At 40.5% G+C, this 6,760-nt stretch overlaps 1 long non-coding RNA gene across 1 annotated transcript; it reads right to left on the bottom strand.

Moving 5' to 3' along the window:
• Positions 1–809: 809 nt before the first annotated feature.
• Positions 810–5,913, bottom strand: LOC128076485 (uncharacterized). The gene is made up of 2 exons (XR_008204398.1): positions 5,317–5,913; positions 810–3,732 (listed from the first exon to the last, which is right to left on the bottom strand). It is a non-coding gene; the product is annotated as an uncharacterized LOC128076485 (long non-coding RNA).
• Between the last annotated feature and the right edge of the window lie 847 nt (positions 5,914–6,760).

Genomic DNA, 6,760 nt, shown 5'->3' with positions numbered 1-6,760 from the left:
GTGGGTTGGGTTTTTTTTCCAAATATCATTATATTTACTCAAACCTCCTGTAAAAAAATCAGCAGCAAAATAGCACAAACATTGCACCCCAAGGAGTCCCTCAGTTGGGAGAGAAATCATGGCCAGAACCAATGCACTTCAAATGAAACGATGCCAATTCCTCTTCCCAGGACCTTGAATTGATCCGATCTGCTCTGAAGGGCAGAGCTTTCTGTGCCCAGCTTATGTTGGCAGCTTGGCCCTATAGAAATCTTCTTGCTTTAAATTACCAGTGCCACCGCAGCAATCCTCACCGTGAAAATGCAGAAAGCATAGAAAAACATGGTTAGTGATAGCATAGGACAGAATGCAACGTGCTTTTGGTAACGGACAGAATCATGCTTTGTATGATCTGTCACTTGATACACAGGCTGAAAAATTGTCATTGAAGTTATATAAAAATCACCTCCCTTCACCTTCATGCTCTTACTTAGGAGAGAATCATGACAACAGTTACAAAATGTGATTGTATAGCTGTATCAGTTAAGCAGAGGGACACCACGATCTGCTAGTTACTGAATTTATTTAGAATGACTTTTTTAACTGCCTAATTTCAGTTTGATGGGCCCCTTTGAGAACTAAGCAGGTCATGTAGCTAAAGTAAATGAGAGCTCATCTTCTTTACAAACTGGTTGTGAGTCATGTTCATCCTCAAAGGGAATAGTGTCATGAAGTAATTGAGTCTCACTGGTTTAATTTTCGATTGACAAGTAAATAGGTCTGGTTCTTAAAAAATTATGCAATAGAAAAAACTCCCAGTAATACTCTGATGACAGTCTTCCCAGGTACCTTTTTTTTTTTTTTTTTTTTTTTTTCCAGATCAGCATAAATTGTAAATGCAGTTGACATTGCATCATTTTGTTTCAATAGCTGTTATTGCAGCTCATTGTACTAATTTGATTATACTGAATTTTGGCTCTTATTTACAGTTAAATTAATTCAACTTATTTAGTACAGCTGCATGTTTAACACTTAATAAAGCTGCTAATCATTTCAGTGAATCTAATTTTGTCCTAAAAGCAAAATAAGAATAGAATAGAACAGCTTCAATTGGAAGGGGCCTACAATGATCATTAAGTCCAAAATCCGTGAAATCTCTTAAACTGCTGGACCCAAAAAAAGGCAGGAGGGGCATAATTTCAAAGTCAGTCTTTCCTAGTTGTTTACACAGGTACAAGAGAATTTAGGACATTAACCAGGGAAGAAGAAAGTGGGAGTTCTTACTTTCATGATTGTAAAAATTACAGAGAAATCCTCTTCTCTTTTAGCTATTTTTGAGGTTGTGCTAGAGTGAAGGAACCCTGATGGGGGAAGAGTGGAGGTAAAAGGGAACTGTGGTTAGGATCACCACAGGTGGAGATGTCAGCCCATCACCCAAGATGGACGATGCCCAAGATGCTTCTTCCTCAATTGCTTACTTACTTCCCAAGAGGAGACTAACCAGCACAGGGGAAAGGCATTAGATGGCAGTATCCTGAAAACAGAATTTTATTAGAAGCCTGGTAAGAAGGGAACTTAAGAAAGAAGGATAAGTACAGAGAGAAGGGATCTTGTTGAGGTGTTCAACTCTGGAGGCATATAGGCTGCCCACCATAGTTGAGAGGAGACCAATTGACAGAGGTGGGCATGTCAGTACCTGGAATTCTTAGGACTCTACACAAATAAACCCCTTGCTAGCAAACGTGAGGTTCTACCCTTTCATATGCCCAGCTGGCTGTTGCTTTATTTCTACAGATCTTCCAAGACCTTCTCCAAACTGATCTATCCTGTTACTTCAACATTTGCTGTTGGCAATGGATCTCTCACAAGATATGAAAGGGGGAAAACTTACAACAGGTTAAATCTGAGCTTTACCATTTCAACACTGCAATTCCCCTTATTAGAGAAACACATAAATCTGGATCCTGTGTGTTATATGCCATGTTATGGTGCACATTTTGAAGGAGGTTATTGCCTGAAGTTGTACTGCCCAGTATATACTGCAATCACTTTTGCAAAAACAGCAAAGTCAGTTAGCAAAGCAAAATGCTTTCGATTAGGGATATTATTAATTTACTTCAGAGTAACAATGGAAGTCTTGATGCCACTTAGGATTACATAACATTCAACTCAAACTGACTATGTTTTCATACCTCATTTTCCTTGAACAGAAGATGATTGAAAAATAATCCTTTAATAAGAAACCACACAAAATAGTTGGGGAAGGTAGATTCGAAGGTGACACAAAGTTATTTAGATTAAGCAGAGACAACAAGGAGTTAATAATTCCTAAGCATTCTCTCCAGCCCAGTGCATGGACAGATTGTAAAGCTGTTGCTCACAAATGCAAAATCACATCCAGTGGATGAAGCTCTCTGTACAGTGCTTGGTCCAGAGCAGCCACCAACAAAGTTAAGACAAGAAGCCAGGACAAGTTCATCCAAGGGATGGAACACCTCCCCTATGAGGACAGGCTGAGAGAGTTGGGGCTGTTCAGCCTGGAAAAGAGAAGGCTGTGGGGTGACCTGAGAGTGGCTTGTTGGTACCTACAGGGGGCTGTAAGAAGGAAGGGGAAAGACTCTTTACCAAGGTCTGCTCTGATAGGACAAGGAGAAATGGTTTTGAGATGAAAGAAGAAAGGAGAAGATGTCCTTGAAAAGTAAGATCAGAGAAGAAGAACTAGTTAAACAAACTTGTCTTGCAGGTATATGGCAGAAGGTGCTAGCTTAGCACCTGTGTGTAAATCCTGTTTGCTGAACAGAACAAAGAGTGATAGACTTCACAGGTTACAAAACAGCAAACTGAATCCAGATTACAAAGTATGTACAAACAAAGGAAATGAAGGAGTGTACTTACTGGGGATGAGTGCAGCAAACTGAGAAGTATGTGAACCCTGAGTACCTTAAACAATGGGGAAAGTAGGAAGGGCTTACTTAGCATAGGGGTACAGGGATAAAAGATGGGCTCTGTCCCTCGATACTTCGAGAGATCCTCCAGGGATATGCCCCTAGTTGACTCTCCCTTTATTTGAATAAAGAAAGCCTTTGTCTCTTTTTGGAATAAAGATAACTGGGCCAGCCTATCAGAGCAGAAATTTTCCCAACAGTTTCAAATAAAAAGAGGGGAGATTTAGATTGGATATAAGGAAAAAGGTTTTTACAATAGAGGTGGTGAGGCACTGGCACAGGTTGCCCAGAGAGGTGGTGGATCCCCAATCCCTGGAGACACCCAAGGTCAGGTTGGACAGGGCTCTGAGCATCTAATGTAGCTGTAGGTGTCCTTGTACAAGGCTGGAAGGTTGAACTAAATGGCCTTTAAGGATCCCTTACAACTCAAAGGATTCTATGATTCTATGATAACAATGGAACACTCACCCAGAAGCTCAGTGTACAGCAACAGTCCAACCACAACCAAGATACAGAGGTACGTAAGATATGTATCCAAAATTATGATATTACAGTGCTACTATAATGTCGTGGTGATTCACCCATGATATTGCAATTGTTTCTGGTCAGTGTAACATTGTAAATATCTATTCAGAAGAGCTAATTTTGTTTAAGGAGCTTAAGGTCTCTAGAATACCTCCATAGAAAAAAGTGAGCTTGTGGCTCTTTAGAAGGCATTTCAGGCATCCAGTTGACAGCTCCACATCTCAACCATCTGTCAAATAATCTGTTTTTCTCCATAAATCAGTGGCCAATATTAGTCTTATCTCTGTAAAGACGCATAGAAGAATAAAGCACAGTGAATGAAAATTGTTAGGGAAGCTGGTAAAAAAACAAAACAAAACAAAACAAAAGAAGACAACAAAACAAATTAAGTTTGAGGAAGCTGTTTGATTTACATAAGGAACAATCAAAAGTATAGGTGTTAAGGGAGTCAAGAGCAGGTAGGCCTAGCGCTTCTGACATTGACTTAGTATGATGGCAAAGCCCATCAATGGCACTGAAAGCCAGAGTTTGAGAGAGGAAGGCTGCTCCACCCAGCGTGGGGGTGAAGCTTCATTGCCTCGGGATCATTGAAGATAAGCATCATAGCACTCTGGGTGAAAACCAGTGCTGAAAGAGGTTATTCAAATGCATTCACAACATCCCTCCAAGCTGGGAGTGGGTCAGGTATACCTAAGCCATACCTAGCATAAATCTGTCTAACCTGTTGCTACAAGCTCTGGAATATGAGAGGTGTGTAAGACACTTCTTCATTGTCCTCATTACTGGAGCGTTTTTCTAAGGTAACAGGATTACCTCTTGTATTGTCTCATCCACCACGGCCGTAAACATAAGGAATCACAGCTCCAGAGAGGGAACCTTGGGATTTCTTACATGCAGCACTTTTCCCCTGTTTGGTGCTCTCCTTCAGGCACTGCCACAAGCACCGGTGCACAGAGAGATGCTATCACACCCCTGGGAAGGTTTGACTTCCTGTTATCTGCAAGGCTTTTAGATCTTTTCTTGACATTCAGCTTAGAAGGTGAGAATGCTCAAAGCCACACAACAAATGACCCCCACCAGCCAACAAGTGCTCCTTTCATCCTCCTCTCCTTGCTGTACACCTTCTTTTCAAAATGTGCCACAGCTGCTCTCAGCTGCAGAGTGCACCCACCATTCACTTCTGTTTCTCCTGGCTCACTTCAGTTCTGGTGTTCCCAGCTTGTTACAGCTCTTACAGACCATGCAATCTTATGTCTAGGCAGGTTTGTGGTAGAGGGAGCCAGAAGGGATCTCACATTTTGCCACAAGTGCATTTAGGGTGAGTCTTCCCAGCACCCATAACTAATTCCCTGTCTCCACAGTTCCCTGCCCCTACTTTTAATGGAAGCACTCTATTTGTGTTCTTCTAGTCTTCTTCACAAAAGATATTGGACACTCTGAGCTTCTCAGCATCATATGCCCATTTTTCTACCCATGCAGAAATTCTCTCCTCACTTTCCTTTATTGTTAATTGTGTTAAAATTACTTACTAGCATAAGCAAAGAATAGGCAAAGTATTTTGTTTTGTGCCTCAGACTTTCTGATTTAGTCCCTGTATGCTCAGGCGGAGGTTTTTTTTAACATTCATTTTTAGATATTTGACCTAATTTCTGTGTTCTGTGCACTCCCTCCTTGCACTCGAGATCACTGAAGAGCTTGTGATTTCAAAGAAATTTCTTACTGCATTTTCTACCCTTTCTATACACTTTTTTTAATGTATATTTTGTAATTCTGCTCCTAGAGACTTTTTTATTTTTCATTTTTAAAATAATCATCAACTCTTTCTGTATCTCTTTTCTCCCATAGGTTTGATTCCCAGTGAATTCACCTGCAAATATCCTCTGAGTTCATTGAAGTCTGCTGCCTTCAAGTCCTCTGCCTCCAGCTGTGTGCTTTCCTTTCTTCACTCACTGAGGCATAAGAATCCTTAAGTCTTTCATGGACTCTGTCCTCCCCTCTACACTCCCCTCTCTTGTTTGGAGCCAACTCTGGAAATGCTGTATGACAAAATGCCAGTGTCACATGCACAGAGCAGGCTGTGCCTTGGTTTTTCATTTTCTTCAAAACTGTTGGAGTAGTTAAAGCCCCCAAAACCAGCAAGCCACATTGTTTAAAATCATTCTGCTAGTTGCTCACAAAAGAGCATCATCTGTCTGAGTTTCTTTCTTCGGGGAGAGGAGATGAGTGCAATGGATATAATTTTTACTGTATTATTTCCTGCTGCTATTTAGGGATTGGCATTCTGTAAGAATGCATGTATCTGTTTTTCCCTCGTCAGTTCATATTTCTCCAGTTCACTCCTTCCCATTTCTTTTTCCTGTGCAGAGCATCGTAATAGGAGGGAGAGTAGTGCTTGGGAGGCATTCCACCTTCGCTGCTGTGAGATGTGAGAATCCCCAAGAGAATGAACCTCTTCACATGCACCATGAAGGGAGCTCCCTTCACTCTTCCAAAAACATCAAACTACATATACCAGGCAGTAAGATTTTGCCTAACCAAGCAGCCATAATCTGACTACCAAGGCTACTTTATTCCCTGTGTCTCTAACAGGCAGCTCTTCTTCTTCATGCAGACAGCTTAAAATGTGGTACCAAGACCATGCTGGATCACAGAGTTTAGTCTGATGATTTGGTTTGGTCATCTTCATTATGAATTCGAGAATCTGAAATGGAAACAACATAGCTACATTAAATACCAATAAAATGGCATGCAAATACAAAGATGAACTCATTCTAACTTGACTTTTCATTGCTTGATCCTGTCCTCTTCAACGACATAAAAACTGTTCAGCTGCAAAAGGCCCTTGAGCATAACATGACATTTACAGCATCTATGAATATTTCTTGTTTATTTCTCATAAATTTCCTTTGGTAATAACTTAGTCACTCGGCAACACTACAGGATACACATATATTACATGATTATCTCATATTTTATACAACACATGTTAAAGTAATTAATTTTCCCAGGCAAATGTCAGACCATTTAGTTCATCGTTACAAGCCAAATATTTGTGCAACGGTTTGTTACAAATATATGCATAACCACAGAACACTTCGGCTCCATAGAATTTAATAACTGTAATTTAAAGGGACACTGTCAGAGGTGTTAAAGTCTCAACTTCTACATTAGTCTTTGTTCCAAGTGCAATTCCCTTTAGGATCCAACTTCCACCCGTTTATTTTCTAGAAACCATCCTTGTTACGATACTTAGCTCGCAAAAATAACTGTGGTCTTCCTTTGGTGTGGGACACACCAGCAATCAGATAATT

This window comes from Tympanuchus pallidicinctus, unplaced genomic scaffold, assembly GCF_026119805.1.
Source record: "Tympanuchus pallidicinctus isolate F22 unplaced genomic scaffold, pur_lepc_1.0 scaffold14, whole genome shotgun sequence".
NCBI classification, from domain to species: Eukaryota; Metazoa; Chordata; class Aves; order Galliformes; family Phasianidae; genus Tympanuchus; species Tympanuchus pallidicinctus.
This window is presented reverse-complemented; position numbering and strand designations above follow the sequence as displayed.